Consider the following 24,397-nt stretch of genomic DNA (forward strand, 5'->3'; position numbering starts at 1 on the left):
CAGACCTCCAGTTGTTCCTGGGCACATAAGATAAAGATTTATCGATTGATAAATTGTAGACATTATAAACAGCACACATACAGAGAAACAAAGAGAAAGAAGCTAGAAATTAGCTCCTAAAAGAGAAACCACGTCGTGTCAGTTTCATGTTATATTGTCAACTCAATGTCAGCCATTCGGTATATTTCGTTTATTCTAGTCGCCACGCGGTGAACAGATTTCTCGCGAACCATTGTCACGAAGATTTCTCACGAACATGGGTTCGTTGGCCGTAGCTCCCAAATCTGTCCTGCTAATTTTGATTGTGGGAGCACTCATTCACGCCTTACCAATCGTCCCTCCAAACTATGGCTTCCTTCATCGACAAAACTATAAAGCGCACCTTCCGATGCTGTTCAGCTGTTCCCCTTGCTCGCCGCCTCCCAGTTCCACCTCGCTCCCGCTTCGAAGCGCTTCGCCATGAGCACCCGCACAGGAGTTCGCGCCAAACGACGGTGCAGTGGGTGGGGGAGACACAGCGGCTGCGGCGCCCAAGAGCAGAGACGTGGAAAATTGCCGCGCTATAAGCGACGGACCATTGAGCGGAGACGATCGAGGCCCTTGTATGTGCGCGCGCCGTACATGCCGCCGTTCAGCTATGCCTCGCTCCCGCGTTAAAGCGGATCCACAATGGGAAGATGCCATCCCTCGCCCGCCGCCAAACAACTGCCGCCGAAATTTATTGTCGTCTCATCGTTTTTCTTCTTTTTGTGTCTTCTCTCCTCGCGCCCCGCTGCTTTCTGCACGTGCTCGCGTCGCCCTCGCCATGAATGCCTCCTGTCCGCCGGTGTCACGCACAAACGCAAAATGAAGCCCGCCTCGGCCCAGAGTTTCGATCCCGCCAACAGCGCCGCCTTGTGTCGCCCGAATTCGCTCCGCTTGGCGACCACGAAAAGAAACTCGGGCCGGTCTCGATTTCCCGACCGTAGCGCCCCCTGGATAGCTCACAGGCGTACGCGCGCGCGCGTTCTCTGGTAGCACACCGTAACTTCAATCGAGCTGCGATCTATTACTATAACTCCTCAAACGCCCTTCCTCCACCTCCGTCCTTGTTTCATTGTTCGTCGTCGGTCTAATTTTATTCGGATCTCAGGCGTCGCCATTACACGCTTTCCCGTTCCCCACGTCCCTCTGAGCGCGACTTCCACGGCGCGTGTTATCGGCGCCTGCAGCAGCAGCAGCAGCAGCCTGTGTAACAGCGCGCCGTCACTGCAGCGATCCGTCGCGGACCTTTCAAACCGTCGCTGTCCTGCGATGCGTCGCCCTGCCGCCAGCGTGTTCGTTCTAGCGGGCGTCAATGTCCTTCATTGTTTATCCCTCCTCTGCCCCGGGTTATCCGACCATCGTTGACACCGTTCAGTCCTGAAAATCACCAGGCTTTAGAATTTTGCATCGTGCGCGATGTCCGCCTCTTTTTCTTCTTTTTCCTCGTCAGTTTTCCTTCCCCTGCCAGTGTACCCTCGTGCGAGGTGCTATGAGGCGACACGGTTCCTCTCCTTTTTTTGCCATTTGCATAAGCGTGTTAGGATCGCTGCTACTTTTTACGTATCCTCCTCGTGTGCGCACGCTCTTTTGTACCTCGAGCGGTCGAGCTCGGGTAAATGCGATTATGGAACATTAACGGCTTTGCGATTCTACGTCGTCCAAGTCAGCGTGCCTCGGTGCGGTACCGTAGCAGTGTGGGCGAAAGTTAGGCCCTTCAAGGCGATTATCCGTGCTTGGAAAAGCGGCAAAGACCCGCTCGTATATCGTCTCCATAATTTCGTTTAGTCCGAACTGTTAATTTGCACTCTCGAACGTAAAGTTCATGAAATTAAGTGAAGGTACAGCAAACTGAAAAGTTAGAAGGGTTGGACGAGAGCTAGTTAGTACAGATGATTCATATTAAACAGCGCCAAAAAACACAAGGACAAGAAAGAGCACAGAACCAGCGCTGTCCTGTGTCCTGAGTCCTGTCCCGTGTCCCGTACTCGAAACTGAAGATATTTCCTTCTTTCCGTGCAATTGAATTGTGAGAATTTAGAGAGCGAAATCTTTCGGGTGGCAAAATAAATGTGAACGCGAGCTCTCGTTGAACATGCTAAGTTACTATTAATTAAGTGCTGGGGTTTCTCGTGCTAAAACCACGATCTGATTATGAGGCGCGCGGTAGTGGGGGGAAGGGGTGCTCCGGAATAATTTATGCCGCCCGAGGTTCTTCGACGCGCACCCATTGCATGGTACACCAGCGTTCTTGCTCTTCGCCCCCAACGGAATGAGGCCGCCGTGGCCACGAGCACAGCATAACAATGCCATAGCCTCTGGGCTATTGCGGTGGGTTACGCATTACCACCTATGCATTAGGTGGTTTTTCTCACATTAAAGTGAAACTAATCTAGCGTTGTTGTTCAATGTTCCTGAACATCTGTGCCTAATTCAGTTGCTTCTCAACTGTGTGCCTAAAGCACGTGCTTTTCATTGTCTCGACATCTTAAAACCTTTCATTGTGCAATGTTTCATCCATTACATAAGAAGCGCTGACGCTTTTGTTGCGAGTCGTGTCTGGTATCTGTCGCAATACCGGAAGCCGTATTCGGGAACAGAATTCCTCGTGGCGACATGTTCTGACGCTCTGACCAAGCACCATACTCCTGGAACACCCTGTTTGTTGCACGACCATTTCTTTCACATGATATACGCCTATATGTATTGGCTATAACTATGTCATTGTACATGCGTTTACACCAACGTATTTCTCTTAACGTGACGCAGCATTTGTGACCATTGTCTATCGAAAGGACAATAGATATTGGTCCGGCGAGACATTTGAATGCGCAGCCTATCTTCTCGCCATTAATTCAGGCTTAATGGAAAATGAAAAAAAAAGATGTGTATGTTTAAGTTCCAAGTTTCTGACTTGGAATGCCATCAAATGGGACCCTGACCTTACCACCGTACTGCCTGGAAGGCAACGTCATTCTTGTAAATGTCCGTCGACTGATAGTGAGAATTAAAGCCCATAAACGATGATAATAGCGAATAATTAATTTCGTTTTAGTTTTCCCGACTCTAATCCGAAATCTTAATTTGTGGGCATGTTCTTGCTGCTTAGTAATACCCTAACCCGTGGAAGCCCTTCAAGTATTCGTGGAGAGGTCTAAACGACCTCAGTCGTACCGAGTTTGAGAACAACTCTTCCAGGCAAGTACGTCGCTTTTCGGTCGGAGAGTTTTGTTCGGCACGTGGATAAAGCGCAGGTGCGTCCTGCGTAACGCGCACGGCACGAGGCAGCACAGACTTCGTTCAACTCCATCGTTTGTTCTCCTCGCTCTCTGTCGCAACGCTGTCCGGGCGAGACGCGCGCCCACCGCGCCACTCCTTTTGTTCAGCTTGCAAGCTTCGTATCAAGAGGAGACAATGCTCACTGATATAACGGGGGAGTACGTGTCGGAAGTGGTCGCTGCGCGATGGAAGGGAGGCCCCGGAGACTAGACAACTCACGGACGTTCTGAGAGAGGAGGCGATAGAAATCTGAGGGAGTAGGAGAGGGTAGACGGTGCTTAGGAAAAGTAAGAGAAGGAGAAGGAAGAGGAGGGAATTTTGATGTGAGGAGGTGTTGAAGCGCATCCCGTCCGTGCCATCATCCTTTTGTTCCCTCGACGCAACTGAAAATCGCGAAAAGAACTGTGGTTGTCGAGACGCTGGCTCCCTGCGGCGAGCACGCGTCGACGTCCCGCCGCGAGCTCAGCGGCGGACCGCAGAGGCCGGCACTGTCTGCGCGATGTCCCGGTGGTGCCACGTGCCGATGCACAATAACATCGGAGCCCAGGTGTGAACGGCAAGAAATGCCGTGGCGCGCGCTGCGCTAGCTGTCGTCGATGACGCGCGCACTCGCAACGGCTTCCTCCTCTTCATGGGTGGAAGAAAAGGCTCGCGGTCGCCTGCGGTTTGAGAGCAGGGCTGGAGGAAACAGAATCCCCGTCGCGAAGAGAGAGAGAGAGAGAGTCAGGGTAAAGTGGCCTTCTTTCGAGAAGCCCGTTTAAAGGGTTTCGCATTTCGTTTTCAGCTGAGAACCTCCCACCCCCCTTTTCTTTTTGTCGCATGCCAAATGCCACCGTTGCATGCAACGTTCATTGCATTGCGTACAGAGGAGCTTTAGAGAACCTTGCCACGTTTGCTGTCTGCTTAGGCAGAATAAAAGTTTCTGTTAGCGCTCGCAATGTTGCCATATGCACGCTGCCAGCTGCTGGGAAAGAAGGAAACGAGTATTTGTGGTGCCTTCTCCTTTTGGATCAAGTTATGCGTCCTGTATGCAACTGGTCTCGCGATAGCATCAAACGCTGAGAGCGAAACTGTCACTGGTTTTCTTTAACGCTTTAAGCACTCTGGGTGGTTAGTGCCTTGGCAACAAGGAACCCACTCTGCCTTGAATCAACAACTTGTTTTAAGAGGAGCCTCACTGGTTAGTTTCTTCGGTTTGTTCAAGACGCTCACTGGACTGAATTTTGTTTGGGCACCACTCAAATGATGCAAATGATGAGACAGTAATTTTGAAAGATCTTACTATCGAAACGTTGTCCAGCCTTTCTAAAGCACCTTATTCCTGTTTATAACCTCTATACCCCACTGTGCTACTCCAACTGTCAGCTCCCTTCTTTATTCTGGACTTCGCATGGAAGTATATTTATGTGAAATTTGAATGTTGTTCATCCGTCAAAAAAAAAAAAAAAAAAAGGAGCCTGGCTATAAGCTCTTAACAGAAGAATTTAAATGTACAACAGTAATAACTTTAAGCGACAGTTGTAGCTCAGGAACTGTAGAGCTGGTTGAATAACGCAAAAAATTGCGACTTCGCGAGCTGTCTTATACTGTAAGCCCGCTACTTTATTGAAGGTTGAAGCTTTAGCATTAAAACAAAAATATCATACTGCAGTGTCACGCACAGAGTTAAAGGGCACATTTGATGGCATGTGATAACACTGCATGTCTCATGTGCTTACATGTTCTAAAGCAACACTGGGGTTTTGAGAGACACCATAGAGCAAGGCGACGAAATAGTTTTCAACGGCTCGGTTTTCTTTGGTGTTGCTCTAGGCCTAACCCTCGAGCGTTCTTGCATTTCGGAGTCATCGAAATGTGTCCGCCGCGGCAGAGATTTGAGCGTACGACCTCCGTTTCAGCAGTACAACGTCATAGCCGCATAGACACTATCACAGTCAGAATGTTACAAAGGGTGCAATTGTTACAGGTGATACCCGAGGGAGGATCATTCATGAGTATATAACGAAGGCGCGTGCGATAAATATTACATCATCCCGTTATATTCCAGCCTAGGTGCCGTCACATTTTACCTCCAGCCTACTCAGTTTTGTCTTGATACCGATACACATTCGTTATTATACTTTACGGTCTTATCCTGTCGCATCCTATTCTACCCTGCATGGCATCCATTATTATATTGTGCCACGCTACCATCATAACCTCGCACGGCTGTATTTATACTTTTCCATATCATATTAAATTTTATTTTGGTTTGCACGCTTCCACGATATACTGGCGTCATGTTTCACGTCCCAGTCAAGAACGCATTCTCTGCTGATGTGCTGCGCGTAAAAGAACTTCCCACTTCGACGACCGTCGCGGCAAAATGATTGGAGCCCGGACGCTAGACCCAGCCAGGCCGCTTTGCTCAAGGCAGGAGCGGCGATGCGCGGCAACGCCCCCGTGCGTCGGTGGCGTTTCGCGGAGAAAAGCGAGCACTGGTGATGTACGAGCGACGATCGCTCTTCGTGGGCATGAACGAAACAGGGAACACCGACAAGGGCCCGCCTTCTCCGAAATGGCTTTCTTATTGAAGGCACATTGGCGTGTGTGACCTGCTTGTCGTAACTCCGCTCCCTTGATCCAGAGTGCGGTGTCGTTTCTTGGGCTGATAAACTGTGCGGCATGACTGCTGTGCTGTTGCTTCCAGGCTAGCCACGTCAACCGACGTCTTCAGGTCACCGCAGGAAAGTGGTGGCCTGGCTGATTCCACTATACGTATGAAAGTTGTAAAGAAAGCGCCTGTTTCGTTCGTGACTCTGTATGCTTATTTGTAGGTTCTGCACTAATACACTAATAGGTACGAATTGCCAACTAGCCCGAACTAACGCTTTGTAAAGCAAGATGCAAAGATGACCCACCGTGATGAAGAAAGGAACGAGTGCTTCAAATTTTAAAGCAGTAGTGAGCAAAGGAGCACGCTTGGCGATTTGGCGAACCACAAATTCTCTTGGATGAGCGAATAGTTTAAATGAAATGCGCAGATTCTATACCGCGAACGCTGACATTCTGAGGAAATTTTAAAATGAGAAATTATGCGCACAAAACTGTACTGGCGAACTAATGCGCACCTCCACGTGCCCGCATGTAGAGTTTGTGTGAAATACAAGCATGTTTGTATTCACATTAAGCATGCATTAACATGCGTAGCTACAGGGATGTATGTTCCGGACAGGCGAAATCTTATTCAGGGTACTCCCATCATACTTGCTTGTTATATTATGCAATGTTTAATCAGTTTGCGAAAGACTTCATATTTCGCAAAAATGTTTCGAAATGGACGCATGTTATGTACACCTATACTTGTTCATGACGCTGTGTACGAAAACAGAACACATATATTGCTCCCCTTGAGAACGGAGACATAATTACTGGTGTGCTTATGAGAGTTTCGTCTGTGCTCTCGCTGGAAAAGAAAAGGAGATATTTCACGATATCTCAACACAAATACGGTGTGTTCAGCTGCTGCACGGGCGGAATTTGAATGATAAACGGAATTTGCTCTTTTTATGTTTTCCACTATTCGAGGGTCTTGGCAGATGTTCCGCAATATTTACAACCCCATGAAATAGGACGCACACGTTTTCCTTCTTAGTTGAGAGCACTTTCGGTTGGTTTGATGAACCGTTTTACATTAGCTTTCGCCATATCGCAAACGTAGGCAACTTGCAAACTCTTCTCCAGAAAGATATTAATTTCCTTACGGATTTCCCGTTTTTCTTTTTTTCTTCTGCTTCTTCTGCGAGAATCTCAATCAGAGCGCGCTTTCAGTACTCGATAAAAGCCATTGTTTTGTCTCCTAAACTCGACGAAACTCCTCTAAGTGCGCGCCTATAAAATGAAATGACAGCATTTCTTGCATTTCCGTACGACGCGAGCGCCCTCCTCTGTCTGCTCGGGCTGCTCGACTTCTTGTTGGCCTGGTGGAGTCATGCGATTGCTACGCCTCGCTCCCTTTCTATTTCTTATTGCTTCGCTGGTGAAGTGCGGGACTGTACCAGGGCGTCTTCTGCTTTCTTTTTCATCGCATCGACGCCATGGCAGTTGCTGGTGTTCCTCGTCGTACTTGTTCAAAGAAAAGGGCATAGATTTTTCCTGCGCTGAGGAAGTTGTAATGCCTTTCCCTAGATGACAGGTGAACAATCTTCCTGCTATTCTTCAAGTGAAAACTTTGGTGAATGTGGAGCGACATAAGCTCCCTGGTGGTATTCTCGACCGACAACTGTCATGGGATTCGCGCATCAGAGCATTAGAGAATATAGATATGCAAGTTAGCTATCTTATAAACGAACTTCGTCCACTAGCCTGAACAGTATGGGCGGGGGAGGTGAGGGTGCAGTCGCATCGCTACTACAAGATATAACACACTTATAAAGTGAAATAAAGCTCTTATTCGGTGCTCATGGTCCATGGTCTGTCGCGAACTTGTCGCTGCAAGCTCCAACGTGTCCCCCGGGGCAGTAACCTCGAGTCCTCGTATAATCGCTGAGGCTCGCCATCCGCCTTTTTCAGTCATACCAACTATTGAAGCTTGTCAACACGCTTACCGTATTTTAACATTTAACGGAACTTGTAAAGCATCCACTAAACTCTGTTGTTGAACACACCCTTAGGGAAAGACACAAGAATGAAATTCATGGTGTTTTTCAGAATCATATGACGCTATTACTGAGTTTTGAAATGTACAGACTTTACGTAAGCTACTGTAGTTAAATTAGATGTTGACAATGCCATAAAGAGAGTTTTAAGTAGAGGGAATTATATGTAACACATATATGTTCATGAAAGCTACGCAACAGCTTGCACTGTACCTGATTTGCTCATTTTGCCCTCAGTACATTCACGCGTATACAGACCAATCGTACGGAAATATTTATCAGCATGCGCATTCGTCATGCCTAACGTGACGCTAGAGCGAACGTTTTAACTACACTGTGTGACAACTTCTACCCTTACCGAACTTCATACTATCCTCTCTGTGTCATGTCATAACATCACTCTAGAATGCACAGGAAATTGATTCTTGGTTTAATATATATATATATATATATATATATATATATATATATATATATATATATATATATATATATATATATATATATATATATATATATATATATATATATATATATATATATATATATATATATATATATATAAATGAATCCCCCTCATACGCGCGCACAAAGCCCGCTTGGCGCTGAGACTGTCGACTTACCACACATATCTGGTGTGATGAGCACTCGAAAGGGAAAATGTTCGGCACTTATATTGAACTTTCCATTCCGCCAAAGTTGAGCGGCAATAAAAATTTAGCAACTTTATTGCATCGTTTGCAGCTTGGCACAGCACAGAATTCGATGCGTTACTAGACGACATTGCCATTGCGGCCACGCTGACGATCTCCTTCTCGAGTGACATGAGACCACAGGCAAATGGTACGAGCCGATTCAATTTTAAACCATGAACTTTTATAGACCCCCCTTCCCCTAGCCCCTCCCCTTCAAAAAAAAAGGGGGCAGGAAAGAAAGAAAGAGAGAAAAATAAAGAATGGACACACACGCACACGCGCACACGCACGCACACACACACGCGCGCACACGCACGCGCACACACGCACGCGCACACACGCACGCGCACACACGCACGCACGCGCACACGCACACACACACAGAGAAAGAAAGGTGTTTTCTGTAAATATAAGAGGTCCTATACAGTATGTGTTGCGCACGTTTGATTTTATGATATGAAGTTATGTATTTATATGTTTTGCTATGTGGCAATGCGTAGCTATGTACGAGGGCGAATCAGAAAGCTTTTGGCCCCAGTTTTTATTGGCCAAAATAAGGCACATACAGGTAATTACAAATCTATGTTCTGTTCTACATATCTTACACTATTTTTCTGCATAGTCCCCCCACCGGTTTAGACGTTTGTTCCATCGCAGCACTAGATGTGAGATGCCCATGTATTAGAATTCGTGCGGCTGACTGTGGAACCACCGTCAGACTGCTGTTTTGTCTTCATCGTTGCACGTGAATCAGTGTCCTGCCAGGAACCACCACCTCACACTTCTCAAAGCGAGACTCCTTTCCCCATACGTGGGTTGCATTTCGCTGTGAATATAGATGAGCGTTCGTCCCTTGCTCCATAGAAAACGAATCACGCTTCACTGCTCCTACGCCATGGAGGTGTGAAGCACAACCGCCATCTTCAACAAATGACAGCAGCGCCGTGCTGCGGAGCTACCAGCGGATAAGGCCGGGCCGCTCCAAGAAAGGTCCACTGTTCGGAATGGATATGTTAACTTTGCATTTACAGCCGCAATTTGGCTTTAAAAAGTAGGGCAAAGACTTTTTGATTCACCCTCGTATACATCAGCTGTCTCGTCTGCAAAGCTAAGAACTTTTGTTCGTTTTCTCTGGCTCTTTTGTGCGCTTTCACTTGTTCATGGAACTGATTATGTTTCTCGGTGTCTTTTTGCTTTCCTCTGTGCCCTCCTTAGCTCTTCTGTAGAACTTTTCAAATGTCCGTGTTCCTTGATTGCCTGAAGTATTTTTGAATGCTTGACAGTCTACGTGATGGTGTTCACGCAGGTAATCTTAAAATGTTTATTGAATCTTTCATTTTTTTTCTTTTCTGTCTGCTTTCGTAACCCTTTTTCCTTTCCCGGTGCAGAATAGCCAACCGGAGACATCCTGCCGTTAACCTCCTTGTCTTTCTTTTACTTTAAGATATCTGTGATTTTATTGCTTTTATTATTATCTTACCTTTGATGAGGAGTAGCCGGCGCGTAGCCCCTTTAAATTCAAATCATCATCATCAACAACAACAACAACAACAACAACAACAACAACAACAACGACGACGACGACGACGACGGCGACAACAACAAAATCCTGTGTCATGTTTCACGCAAGTAACATGGCTCCGCATGAAATTGATGCTAAGATAATCGGCCATACTGGTTCAGCATCACGCATTCAACGTGAAGGTGCAGGTATAGATAACAGCTGACATTATTTTGTGTCAATTTCGGTGCCTGAATTCATGGACCTTTCTGTGACCTGGCTTTGTGTTGTCGGTCTTTAGTGTATAAGGGAACTGACTTTACGTTCCAGTGTGTTTTATGTGATGTCCGTTGTGAGCTGTTTTTAGTGCATTTATGTCACCTAACAAAGTCTGACTTCTTAGTTCTTTCTGCCTTTCTTTTGTATTGACTTCTTATTTAATTTGCATCCGATTCAATCTAAAACGTAGTAACCGGCGTCGCTTAAAGGCGTCAACATATCTGAAGTATCATTAATCAAATAAAAGCGACGCAGGGAGGAACACAATCCAAAGAGAGGACAGCCCCTTCAAGAATCTTTTTCTTCCCTTTTCTTTTCATTACCCATTTTCTTTCTTTCCCCCCTCTCTCTCTCTTTGCTGTTGCATTTAAGCGTTGCGCTGTTACGAGGTCCAACGAGTTCCGCGGAGCACGAACAGCGTCGCTGCGCGCTCGATGCTTTTCGGCCTCAGAAATCTTCGAGGGGCGTTGTCTGGTTGTAATAATAATAAAAATAATTCAGTCAGTGCGATAGACCGTTGACGATCTTAACGCTTTCTGGTCAGCGTTGCCTTGTATCTCGCTTTGTATCACACGTGCGCCATGAAGTAAGAAGGTTGGCGCTTACTTCGCGCGGTATTCTTGCGTGTGGTGCCCATGAACTAAAGATGATTTGCTATTTACCCTTGGTTCGACCCAAACTGCATGCAGGCATGCAGTTCGGTATCTCCACATTAAGGCTGAAATCAATAGTGTTGAAACAATTGGGAGAAACCGAGAGATCTGCAGGTAACAAATTTTTGAAATCTGATTCCCCGTTCGAACGAACAGAAATTATGAAATCCAGCTGCTCGAACCTAGAAGAAACAGAGGCTCTAATTCATTAGGCGGTATTGTGCTGATAATTTATCCTTCGACTCATGCGACTATTCATCGTGGTTATCGACTATGCACAGCCGTCGCCTTAACCGCGTATTCTGCACCAACAAACACGTACAAATATTATTTTTCCCGTTATTTTAAAATAAACGAGTTATCTATTTATTTCCAGGACCCAGTCTTCCAATAATAATAATTTTATGTTCTCCACTGCTGCATTCTTTTTGATTGCTTCTCTTGTTATTGCCATTGTATCTATTTGTTGCACTAGCTGCCTGTCTCGGCTATGTGCCCGCAGTCTTTAATAAATAAATAAATAAATAATCAGGATGCTGCCACCCACTATGTTAGAGTACCTGAAACGCCGATAACTGCAGCAGAAGCGCGCCAAGCAAAGAACAGAGGGTGGTATAAGGAATCTGCTTCCTAACGGCGCTCGATCATAAACTGACGGCGCACGCTGTAGGTGTACTTCTTATCATGACTATTACGACTAGTAGAATGACTTATCCTGCGCTAAATGTTTTACTGATCATTACGAGGTAAAAAAACAAGCCAGCCCGTCAGGTGACCGAATAATCGTACTTGCTCTTACCAATACATAAAACATGGCTCGCAAGCTTATACTATATAGGTACTATTTATAGTACCTATACTTACTGCCCAGTAAGTACAGGTACTTCACAGGGTGTCCCAACTTCATTCCCCGAGATCTAAAAATATGCAAATGCCACGTAGCTAGACAGAACCAAGTAAATGTTGTTTGCCGTCGCTTGAAGATACTCAGATTACTTATTTTTTTCCGTTCCACCTAATTAGGTAATTAGTCTTAATGAATTAACCAGCTTCTTAAGAAGAGGGCCTCGAGCCGCCGGTCGCGCACCAATTTTGCGTGTATTCGCGGGCTTCTTTCACGCTCGGAAAAACACTTTTATGTAGCACGTATTGAGCAACAGAAAGCTGTGTCGGGAGTTCCTCATGTTGCTCTACAATCGTCTCATTGACACTTTTACTCTCATTATGATATTTAAGAAGTTGATTAATTCATTAAGAGTAATTACATAATTTGGCGGAACGAAAAAATAAATAATTGGACTATCTCCAAGCGACGGCAAACAACATTACCTTGGTTCAGTCAAGCTACGTGGTATCATTAAATCTTGGGGGATGATAGTTGGGACACCCTGTATGTACAGCGCCCACAGAAGCATTTCTCCGCGTTCTCTGTATGAATGCATGTTGCCCTGTCACGCGTATATCTTCCGCAAGGCCCACAGGAATGGTTCTTGTAGATGGACGGTACACGCTGCAAGCAACTGATGACGCACCGACGGATTACATCGCACGACGTAGGTTTTGTTTATCCACCGAGGGCATCAAGTGTAGCCGTTCTGCCAACGATCGTAGGATGCGGGCCCCTTGCGCCTCGGTTTCATTGGCAGCAGTAGAAAAGGCGATAACGCATGCGTGCGGAAATGCGTGCATACGACTTCGAGCTATGTTTTCGTTTCCCCGTGTAAAAACGTCGCGGTCTGCAAAACGCGGCAGAGAGGTGGGGCAATTTCCGCCCGCTAGGTGGCGCCTCCATCGTAGCAAACCGGCCGTCTCAGTGTCGTTACGGGGCGCGCGAGCGAGGCCTGCGGAATGGTCTCCGCGATGATTACGACTCGAACCGTGACAGATTTATCTGCTTGGCGATCCACGAAGAACGGAAATCGGCCGCACAGTGCTGCTCAGGTTACTGCGAAAGCAGAAAACCATTCGGCATGCCTAATTTTGTTTCTGTCATCAGCCGAGCTCGGAAACGTACACCCCCCACCGAGCAACCGCTTAGCCTTCTTCCGCCCAACGACCCCAGTTACTATAAAAGGCTGATCGTATGCTTACGCGTTTGCATGAAAGGAAAAAAAAAAGAGCAACTTGCTGTACACTACTGGTGGTGCGATTAGAAACCCATCTTTCCGCCGCTGGAACGTACGCATCTACAGTGGCGCTGGCATCGAGGTGCACCGGAACCTTTCATGATGGTGATGGCCATGCAATCATAACGATTACGATTATGGAAATATTCCGCAAGTACAATTTTGATCGCTTCCGGAGGCGATTATGCAATGCGGTCTTGTACCGGTTGCCAGCGGCATCAACGTCTGCTGAACGATCAAAGCGTGACGGCGCCTCGCGGAGTATATTACGAATACCATACATATTTTTGAAAAACGCTGAGACTGGCCGTAAAGGATAATTTCTTGTAGCCGGCTCGTTAGATATTAAGCTTGAGAGCGGAAGTGTTAGGTAAACGGCCAATGAAGGTGCGAAACTTGAGCGTTGACTGAGACTTAATTTTTTCAGAAACGCAATTGATCAAAGATTGTGTTCATATGTGCAAGCTTACAAACATTTAAATGTCCAAAGAAGAAAAACGAAAGAAACACCACAAATTACCACGAGCGTCTTTCTTAAAAGAAACTTGAAGTTTCGCCCTTAATTCGAAGCAGTGACGCGATAATTGCAGCAATATTATAGGCAGTATAAGTTCTGCATGGATTTGTCTGGTGAAGGTTGGAGTAAACATTGAAAGACAAGCATGAGCAATCTCCTCTCTGGAAGAAGAAACATTGATGTTGTTGTTGTTGTAGTTGCTATTTCTCTGCGAAAGTTGTACACTCTAAGAAGAAAAGGAGGAAATGGGGTACTGAGGTTACTCCTTTAGGGGAGCAACTGATCTGCCACAACCATTCCTCCCTTTAGAGGGTAAGTGCGAGGGGATGAACTGTTACTCCCCATGCCGTTACTCCTCCGAGGATTAACAGCTGCTCTTTTCTGATGCTCCTCAAAGGAGTAACGGTCATTATTTCCAATGCTCCGCAAAGGCGGAATTAACGAAATTAGGCATTTATACCCTAATAAAAAATTACTGAGCTGAAAAAAAAAGAAAAAAAAGGTCCGGGAAAGTAGGATTCGAACTCACGCCTTCGCGCTCCCAAGTCAGCTACTCTAACCACTGCACCACGGCGGATTTTTTCTTTCTTTATTGCCGGCTTTGACATACACAAACAATACAGAAAACGGAAAAACATGTCAACAAGGATTTTGCTGGCACGACATATCAAAGTTTTTTCAATGCTACAAGTTTATCTAGCATGTCGATCCATGTTGGTTGTTCAGGGAGTGCCCGATGGACATCCCTGAACCGTACTACAGATTCAATGAAGTGATCACGTGTAGGTCGCGAATTGACATCGGCATTGTTAATATAATATTTGGGGTTTTACGTGCCAAAACCACTTTCTGATTATGAGGCACGCCGTAGTGGAGGACTCCGGAAATTTTGACCACCTGGGGTTCTTTAACGTGCACCTAAATCTAAGCACACGGGTGTTTTCGCATTTCGCCCCCATCGAAATGCGGCCGCCGTGGCCGGGATTCGATCCCGCGACCTCGTGCTCAGCAGCCCAACACCATAGCCACTGAGCAACCACGGCGGGTTATCGGCATTGTTGAACTGCGTTCTAGCTTTCCACAAACTGTGGAGGCCCAGGAGCATTATAGCGTCATACGGAAAAGCCTCCGTTTCTACCGGTAAGAATCTTATGCCATGTGGATCTAAAGGTAACTCTTTCTTTAAAGTCCTTTGTAGCACATCCCAGAAAAAGATGGGATCCCAGCAATCTAGAAACGCATGCTCTATCGTTTCAGGTTTCCTGCATAAGAAGCAGTTAATGGACCACGGGACAAAAATACCCCTGTTATGCATCCATGTTTTAACTGATAAGGTGTTAGTGTGTAGTTTAAAGAAAAAAGTTTTTACCGAAGGGGGTACTGGCATTCTTTTAACCCTTTTGAGGACATCTCGTGGGCCTCCACGGTTTGACATACGGTAAATCGGTACAGGGAGCATAGTGTCAATTAGGTCCTTATACAGTTTTTTCCTAGTAATATTGGCGAGATACTGCACAGAGCGGATTGGTTGACTGCTGTAGGAAATTGAAACTGGTTAAGCATCAGAACGCAGGTGTGGCAATGTAAAAGCTACTCGGCATTTTGTGTATGCTGTGCAGGGAGAGTGTAACGTTGAGTGTACTTGCAACCATAAGCGAGAGCGAAAAGAAACCTGCCCGGGTATTCTTAGGGTGCTTTAAACTGATGCGCTAGGCCATGTAAACGTGTAGCGAGCTCAAACGGGGCACCTAAGACGACAGAGACGGACAATTGCTCTGTCGCTTAGTGTGTCCCGTTTGAGCTACACATCGTTTCAGTTAAGTTCGTAATCTCCTTGGAACGGAAGGAACTTAGGTACTATTGAGCAGCAAAATCTGGCAGTCTGTCAATGACTTGCGCGTTTAATGTGTATCGCTCACTTTTGGTGTACGCACGAAGGGCACCCCCCCCCCCCCCATGACTTTTCACACTCCAACTGTAAATTTCACGCAATTTTCTCACGAAGAGGCAAAGTGCTGCTTTGCATGTAGTTCAATAGACAGTGCACGAACTATTCACGATTTATAGGCAATACAGTTTTTGCCGCGTCACTGCACGACACGGACGAAAACAGCGGAGCGCACGGGGAGTAACTGTTGCCGTTCGTCCTCCCGTTGCTCTCTTTCCGACCAGGGACTAAACACTTACTCTCCAAAATTTGCACATGGCACGCACATTCATGCAGTTAGTCCCTTGAGGGACGAAAGCGCCCTTTTTATGACTAACTGCGCAGTTACTCCCGTTTTCCCCGGAATTCTTCTTAGAGTGTACATATATATACCTACCATGGAGGAACGGCATTCTTGTTGCTGTTGCCTCAACACATTATGTCGACTCTAGCCCACGTCTTCTTCTTTTGTGGTGGCTGGCGCTACCTGATGGTAAACAAACGGACACACATGGATTCTTCCTTTTCGTGTTTCTCCTATCTTTTGCTATTTACCCGCCGTGGTTGCTCAGTGGCTATGGTATTGGGCTCCTGAGCACGAGGTCGCGTTATCGAATTCCGGCCACGGCGGCCGCATTTCGACGGGGGCGAAATGCGAAAACACCCGTGTACTTAGATTTAGGTGCACATTAAAGAACCCCAGGTGGTCGAAATTTCCGGAGTCCTCCACTACGGCGTGCCTCATAATCAGAAAGTGGTTTTGGCACGTGAAACCCCATAATCTCTCTCGCTATTTACCATTGCCTTCGTTTAAATGCTTTCAAATCATCGCTGGTTTATAGACCATCTGCAGAGCGGGACGTCGGTCAATCATTGCCCTCCAGGGGCATTGTCCTTTTCTGTCGTAACCTTGGCAGAAGTGCGATATTCTGCACGGTTCCGCGCGATATCGGTTGCAGTAAATATTCGCGGGCGAGCGCGGTGCAATCTTCTGTCCAGAAAAATAAATCTATTGTCCTAGTAGTGTTCTTTGCTTCCGTATTCCTCATATCATGGCGCTTACCGACGACGCGAGACTGGCCAGGAAGCCGGCGGTGATACGAAGGAGGGAAAAAAATACTTAGAAGAGAATTGAAAGTGATAAACCAGCGAAAGAAAACGTACACAAGTATGAAGATGACGGGTCATAGGACCAGCACAGAGTGTCGTCTGTTTCATATTGTGCGTTGTATTTTTCGCTGGTTTCTCACCTTCAATCATGTACCAACTGGCCCATCTCTAGACCTTGCTAGAAGAGAATTTAAGACGGGATAACGTGAAAATTTTGCAAATAACATTGCAATAGTATATTTTAGGGAAACTCTTCTTTCTTTTTAAGTAAACGTGCGATTTACATATAGATAGCAAAATTTTCAGTATTCAAATAATTTTGTATACGATCAGCAATTTCGCGAAGGATCCATTTATTGATTAAGAAAAATTAACATGGTATCCTCCTTGTGTCGTGGAGGTATTCCTAAACGTTCAGGCAGGCGTTCCTGTGGCTGAACTCTATGCGGTAACCCTGAAGGAAAGAACATTTTGAGAACTTACAGGAATTCCTAGTTGTCAGAATGAGAGTTCGAAATATTTTTCTCTGTGGTTTTGAAATCTATGGCACGTTAAAAAATATGGTCGATGTATTCAGGTTCCTGATAAGTATGACATAGCGAGGACGGTGAATGAATGAATGAATGAAGTAACTTTATTTTGGTCCAGAGAAGACGCAGGGGAGATCCCGCGCCACCCGGCTAGTCCCACGTAGGGACCGCCAAGCCGAGCTTGACGGCCCGATCGCGGGCACTCTGGACGGCCAGGGTTTGGTCGTTGAGTTCGGGGCTGCCCAACAGCGCAGCCCACCTATCTTCGCTGAAGGAGGAGCCGATGGCTTCACACTCCCACAACACATGGTCCAATGTTGCCCTTAGTCCACAGGCAGGGCAGTCCGCACTGGGATATCTTTCGGGGTATATGGCATGAAAAACCGCGAGGTTAGGGTACGCACGGGCTTGTAAAAGTCGAAGGGTAACCGCCCGCGCCCTACATAAGGCGGGGTGCGGGAGGGGGAAGACCCGTCTTGACAGATAGTAGTGCGTAGTGATCTCATTAAACGTAAGCAAGGGTTCCCCGCGGGGCTGAGGGACTGCTGAGGCGGCGCGGTCAGTGAGTCCTCGCGCGGCCTCGTGTGCGCCCTCGTTAGGGTTAGAGGGAGAACCCTCAATCGACCCCAAGTGAGCGGGAAACCAAAATAAAGAATGCGGAGAGATACTTTTGGCGCTTTGGAGAATGCGGAGGGCCTGGGGGGAGACCATGCCGGTTTGGTAGGCCTTAATGGCTGCCTTGGAATCACTATATATTGCCTCTCTGCGACCATCGAGCACAGCCAGCGCGATTGCAACCTGCTCGGCTACCACGGGCCTCGAAGTGCGTACCGTAGCGCAGCAAGTGAGCCTTGAATTGGAGTCTACGATGGAGACGGCGAATGCCTCTTGTTGGACATATGCCGCGGCATCCACGAAGCTTGCCTCAATGTGGTTATTGCGGACATGCTCGAGTAGAGCTCTACCCCTGGCCCGACGTCTGCCGACGTTGTTTGCGGGGTGCATATTGCGGGGCAGGGGCGCGATGTGCAGTTGAGACCTGATGTCGCTGGGAATCCGCATGGCGTCAGGGCACTGGTCGACAGGATTGAGGCCCATCTCGTCGAGTATCTTGCGGCCCGTCGGGGTGCCGGATAGCCTGAGCAGCTGTGAGTGCTCTTGTGCCTCGATAATCTCTTCGAGCGTGTTGTGGACTCCGAGCTTCAACAGGTTTTCGGTTTGGGTGCTTGCAGGCAAGCCGAGGGCAAGCTTAAAAACCTTTCTGATGAGTGAATTGAGCTTGTTCCTCTCAGCCACATGCCAATTATGCATGGCCGCCGAGTATGAAAGGTGGCAGAGAACAAAAGCATGTATAATGCGGATGAGATTTTCTTCCTTGATTCCCCGGTGCCTGTTGGCGATCCTCCGAATGAGGCCGAGAGCACTCTCCGTCTTGGCGGTGATCTTTCTGAGTGCGGTTCCATTGGAACCGTTAGACTCGATATACATCCCCAATATTCGGAGTGAGTCCACTCTAGGCACCGGAGACCCGTCACCAGTGAAAAGCCGTATTTCGCTTTCGGACGCCGGTTTCCAATCACGATGGCCGCCACCTCTGGGTCTTTTCTTGTAGAGAAGTAGCTCAGATTTTGATGGAGAACATCTGAGCCCAGTGGGGCGGAGGAAGCGCTCGGTCGCATCGATGGCGCTCTGCATGGCGGCTTCAACTTGGCCGTCGCTCCCGCCGACGCACCAGATGGTGATGTCATCTGCGTAGATAGTATGGTTGATTCCTTGAATCTTCGCGAGCTCCTTAGAAAGCCCGACCATTGCGATGTTAAATAATGTTGGCGAGATGACTGAGCCCTGAGGCGTGCCGCGTGAACCGAGGGTGATCTCTTGCGAAAGGTATCCTTCGATCTTGAGCTTGGCAGTTCTCTGGCTAAGGAAGGATCGGACGAAGTCGTAGACCCTCTTCCCGAGCCCGAGGCCGGCAATAGACTGGAGAATGAACTCGTGTGAAATATTGTCGAATGCCTTCTGCAGGTCTAGTCCAAGGATGGCTCTGGTATCTCCCGTGCTCCAGTCGATGATCTGATGCTTTATCAGCTTCATGGCGTCCTGTGTCGAGAGGCCGGCTCTGAAACCAATCATATTGTGGGTGTACATGTCATTGGCCTCGATGTGCACCTTGAGCCGGTTGAGCAGGGCATGCTCTGCAACCTTACCAACGCAGGACGTCAGGGAAATTGGTCTTAGATTCTCTATTCCTGGTGCTTTACCGGGTTTGGGGATGAGTATCGTGCAGGCCGCCTTCCACTGTGTGGGGACCTGTCCACTGCGCCAGACTTCATTAATTCTTTCAGTGAGGAAGTCGATCGACTCATCATCGAGATTCCTCAGCATCCTGTTAGTGACGCCATCTGGACCAGGGGCAGATTTGACGTTGAGTGAGAAGAGGACATCTCGGATCTCGGCCGCGGTAAAGTCCTGGTCCAACTCCGGCACCGCACACCCCGCGTAGTCCGGGAACTGGGTAGGGGCAGAGCTATCCGCGACCGGCAGGTACTTGTGTATGAGCCTGTCGACAATCGACACGTCCGGGGTAGAGTCCGTAGCGAGGTGGATGGCTCGCGCGAGGGATCGTCTCTGGCTGGATCTGGTGCTGCCCTCATCGAGAAGGTGTTTGAGCAGACCCCAGCTCTTGCCTGATCTGAGCTGACCCTCGACGGATTCGCAGAGCTCATCCCATTGTTGCTTACACAGGTTCTTGCAGTGATGTTCGATCTGCCTGTTAACTTCCGAAACCTTCTTGCGGAGCCGCCTGTTATGCTTCTGCCCCTTCCATCTCGTGAGGAGGGCTTGCTTGGCTTCCAGCAGGTGTGCCAATCTGCTATCCATCTTGTCAACGTCGAGCTCAGTGACGACCTCCTTGGTTGCCGCCGCGGCGTCATCCCTGATCCCTTTGCACCAACCTTCAAAATCTGTCTCCGCCGTCGGCGCGCGCTCGGCTCTGATCTTGCGGAAAACGTCCCAGTCGATCAGCTTGAATTTCCTCGTCTTATAGCGGGCTATCGGGAGGGAGACTTCGATGACGTAGTGGTCACTTCCGAGGTCTAGAGCCGTGTTGACCCACTTGACCTCCCCTACGTTCTTGACAAAAGAGAGGTCTGGGGTAGTGTCCCGGCATGCGGAGTTGCCTCTCCTAGTGGGGAAGTCCTTATCGGTGATAAGGGTCAAGTCCAGTTCCATCGCAGTCTGCCACAGTTCGCGTCCCTTGGGCGTGTCATGGGTGTAACCCCACACCCTATGTGGAGCGTTGAAATCCCCGACGATGACAAGGGGGTGCCCACCGGCCAGGCTGACGGCCCTCTTGAGGAGAGAGTTCGCCCTCGCCCTGCGGTAGCTGGGGCTGCAGTATACGTTGAGGATATAAAGGCTGTTTCTTCTGAGGCCCTTTCTGGGTGGGTTCATGAGGATTTCAGTCATGACGTACTCGATGCCATCACCAACTGGGCCGAGGTCGCGAGAGAGGCAATTGTACCTTTTGCTGACAAGGGTAGCAACTCCCCTACCTCCTGAATGTGAGGATACTACCAGATAACCTGCGAGTTTGATAGGAGTACTAGTTGCAACTTCCTGAATAGCGATGATTTGGGGCTTAACCGTGAGAGTTCTTAAATATTGCTGCAGAAGCGGCTTCTTGTTGGGAAACCCTCCGCAGTCCCATTGCCAAATACTAAAGTTCTCGTCCGCACTATCCATGGCTAGGCTGAGAGGAGGCTTGAACGGCCCTGAGAATCGCGCCCTCCGTCGGTGGTGCTAGTACATGACGTCGTGCTGCGACTTGCGAAGGAGCGGGGCTGGGTTCTCTCCTGGCATCGACCTCCTCTAATTTGCTTATCCGTTCACTGAGTGCACCTAAGCCCATTTTTGGGTGCGATATAGCTTCCTGGACCTTTGCTAAGCTAGCCTGCATGCTGGCGAAAGCATTCTTGAGTTCTGAGAGCAATTTTGTAGTCTCGTCTTCCTCTCTGTTCTCTACCGCTCGACGCTTGGGCGCGCGCGCCGCGTGGGATGTCTCGGATGTATCCATGGCGACCGGGGCCAAAGGGGGTTGCGGCGAGGAGGGTGAAAGCGCGAGTTTCCTAATCTCCGCCATCTCCGCAGCTAGCCTGCACATTTCTTGTCTAACCTGCGCGTTTTCTTTCCTCAACTGCTCGTTAACTCGTCGCAACTCCTCGAGCTCGTGTGCGTGGTGCGAATCGCGAGGCGGGTCGTCACCTCTTGGACCCTCACGTCCCCCTCGAACCTTGTCGGCCCAGGAGAGCGTTAACTTGCTTCTAAGAGCGGTGGGCGTGCGGGAGCGGGACCTGGTCCGCCTCGACGTGTCGCGCCCCGGCCTGGAGCTGGAGCGAGGCCGAGAACCGGAGCGTCCCCGGGAACAGGCCCGTCCTCTGGACCCACGGCGGGAGCCGGAACGTGCCCTGGAGGCGGAGTGGCCCCTGGATACGGAACGGACTCTCGAGCGGCCCCTGGAATGGGAGCGTCCTCTGCGCTGAGCACCCGGAGTGGACGAAGCCTGGACGAGTTCCGCAGTGTCCGAGCGCTGATGAGGGGCCGGTGACACGGCACCGGCCATCTTGGCGCGCTCACTGCGACGACGACGCACGATGTATGGGATCTTGAATCTTTGAGCACAGTCCTTATTAGCCGTGAGATGCTGGCCACCACAGAGCTGACACTTGGGGGTGCACTGATGCTGCTCATCGGGACTAGGGGCACCGCAGCCACGGCAAATAGCGTCAGCTGGATTGGGACACACGTCGGCGCGATGACCGAGGCGGCCGCACGTATAGCACACGTCGAGTTGCTTGCGGTAGAGTGAGCACTGCATGAGTAACGGTCCATACCTGACAAAGTTCGGTACACGATGCCCGTCGAACGCGACGATGACCGTGCCGGTTTGAGCTATTCTCTTCGCTGCTAAGGCGAGTGGATTATTGGTGTTGACAATCTTGGCATCGATGATGTCAGGGCCGTCTTGAAGAGGGATGTTGCGGATCACTCCCTTGCACGTGGAGTGCGGGGCCGTCTCGTAGGCACTGAGCTCATATACCTTGCCCGAGATGAGCATCTGCTTCATCCGGACGTAGCGGTTCGCATTCTCGCGCTTGGGAGTACTAGCAACCATAATATTTTGCTGTAGATTCGGGCATAGAGTATCTTGGCATAGATCTTCCTGACGAATGCCAGCGGCGGCGAGTATTGCGTCAGCCACCGTAACAACGCCAATCTTGGAGATATTGAGTCCACCTCGCGGCCTGATCACAATCTTGATATCATCTCGAGGAAGTGAGGGCATTCGTCCCGCCCGTATCACTCTGGATTTTAGCGCAGCACCGCCTGATTTGCCACGTCGCGCTCCCGGCTGGGGCGATAGCGCATTAGTGTCAGCCGTGCGTGTTTTGGCGCCAACTCTTCTGGCCCCCGCAGACTGCCAGCCTTGATCTTGGGTAACCTCTTCCGGGGAGATATCCTCCCCCGCCACTTGATACTCCATCTTGAGTATGAAGCGTACCCAGCCTTCAAAGGGCCAGTACGCGGCGGGCAGATGGTTCACGAAGCGAAGAGCTCGGTCTCAAAGCTCGGGCACGGGCAGGAGGCTCGTGACCGAGGCGCGAGGCGCGTGGCCTCGGGGAGCAAAGCTTGGCAATCGTCCGTAGGCTTAGCTTGGCGGCCGCCGCCTTGCTGCTGTCAAAGCGTGTAAATATGTGAAAAAGAAACTCACAGCGCTGCGGATGGTCTCTCTGAATGCCGCTTTTCGAGCTGCGTCGAATAATGCAGACGTTCTGGCGCTTCCGGGTTGCAGTCCGCAGGAAGTACGCTTTGAAGCGGGAGCTCATGTGGAACAAGTCCGCTGAGTTGGCCCCCTTGCGGCAGAATCCTAGCGAGGACGGTGGCGGACATGGCCTGTATAGATGAAATTTGAACGGTGGGATACGGTAGCGCAATTGTGTGCATGAGATTTCTATTCACGGGCAGTGTGGGACACGATTGATTGTCCCGTGGTAAAAGCAAATTGTTAAATTCTAGTGTTTGAACTTTCAGTTTTGTGGAATCTTGGAAAAAATAAAATTGCCTAAAGCTAACCGCACTGGCATGAGCCGAAGTCAACAGAATTGGCATAATCGGTCCATCAAGGGATATCCACGCGACTTCGTCGGCCATATTGTTTAAAAATAAACCACTATGACGAGGTATTCATAGCAAGCGCACTAGTGGTATATATGTTTGCAGGGACTAATGATTCGAATTACTAATAAAGTAGTGTCTGAAAGTGAAGTGATTGACGTGCACACTGACAGAGAATCGGTCACCGTGGTGGTGAAGTAAAGATACACGGCTATTTAGTCGTCCTCTTTCGTATTCTGCCTGTCGCATTTTACCGCTCGCTGTGTTTAAGTTCTTTTACCTTGGTGCTTGCTTATGGGTCGGCTGTATGGCGTTGTGTTAGCCCGTCATAGCAGTTAGCAGCGTGACCGCACTCCCCAGGCGCAGCATTGTAATGCGTTAGCATTCTTTGGGTTATTAACGCACTTTCCAGGGGCTGTCTGTCTATCTATGTATATATGTGTGTCTGCATCTAACAGTTTTCCCACCTGCCTGGGTCACTGGGTAGCCCGTGGTCGAATGGGTAGCACGTTGAACTGCTGTGCTGACGTAACGTAGTTCGAAACCAACCATGGCACCAGCTTAGGTCAGTGAATATGCGGCAATTTGTATGAGCATAAGAACATGTTCCCAGGACAAGTTGCGCTAGATTTGTCTCCGTACTGGCACTACTTCTTTATTCTATATAACTTAGATTAAGCTTCCTCAGGTTGTGCTTGCGTAGTTCTTTAACAGGAATCAACGCTAACCTGCGATCAATTCGACGCTTCAGTTCTATTGATGCTTGTAATAATTGTAAGTTTGGTAAGTTTGATTATGTTTTTCCAACAATGCTACGCTAATATTTCATTAGACGCTTGTTAAGCTCTTGAGCGAGTGTCTGGAGGATTTCCCTTCACACGGGGTAGTGTCCACGGACACCTCACAGAAAGATGGCAGATCTGCAATTGGCTTTTGGTCTGAGTCACT

General features: G+C 48.7%; 1 protein-coding gene across 1 annotated transcript in view; it reads left to right on the plus strand.

Moving 5' to 3' along the window:
* The window catches only part of LOC142577712 (uncharacterized), a 128,077-nt gene that overhangs the window by 89,342 nt on the left and 14,338 nt on the right, over positions 1 to 24,397 (plus strand). The window lies entirely within an intron of this gene.

This window comes from Dermacentor variabilis, chromosome 4 (assembly GCF_050947875.1).
Source record: "Dermacentor variabilis isolate Ectoservices chromosome 4, ASM5094787v1, whole genome shotgun sequence".
NCBI classification, from domain to species: Eukaryota; Metazoa; Arthropoda; class Arachnida; order Ixodida; family Ixodidae; genus Dermacentor; species Dermacentor variabilis.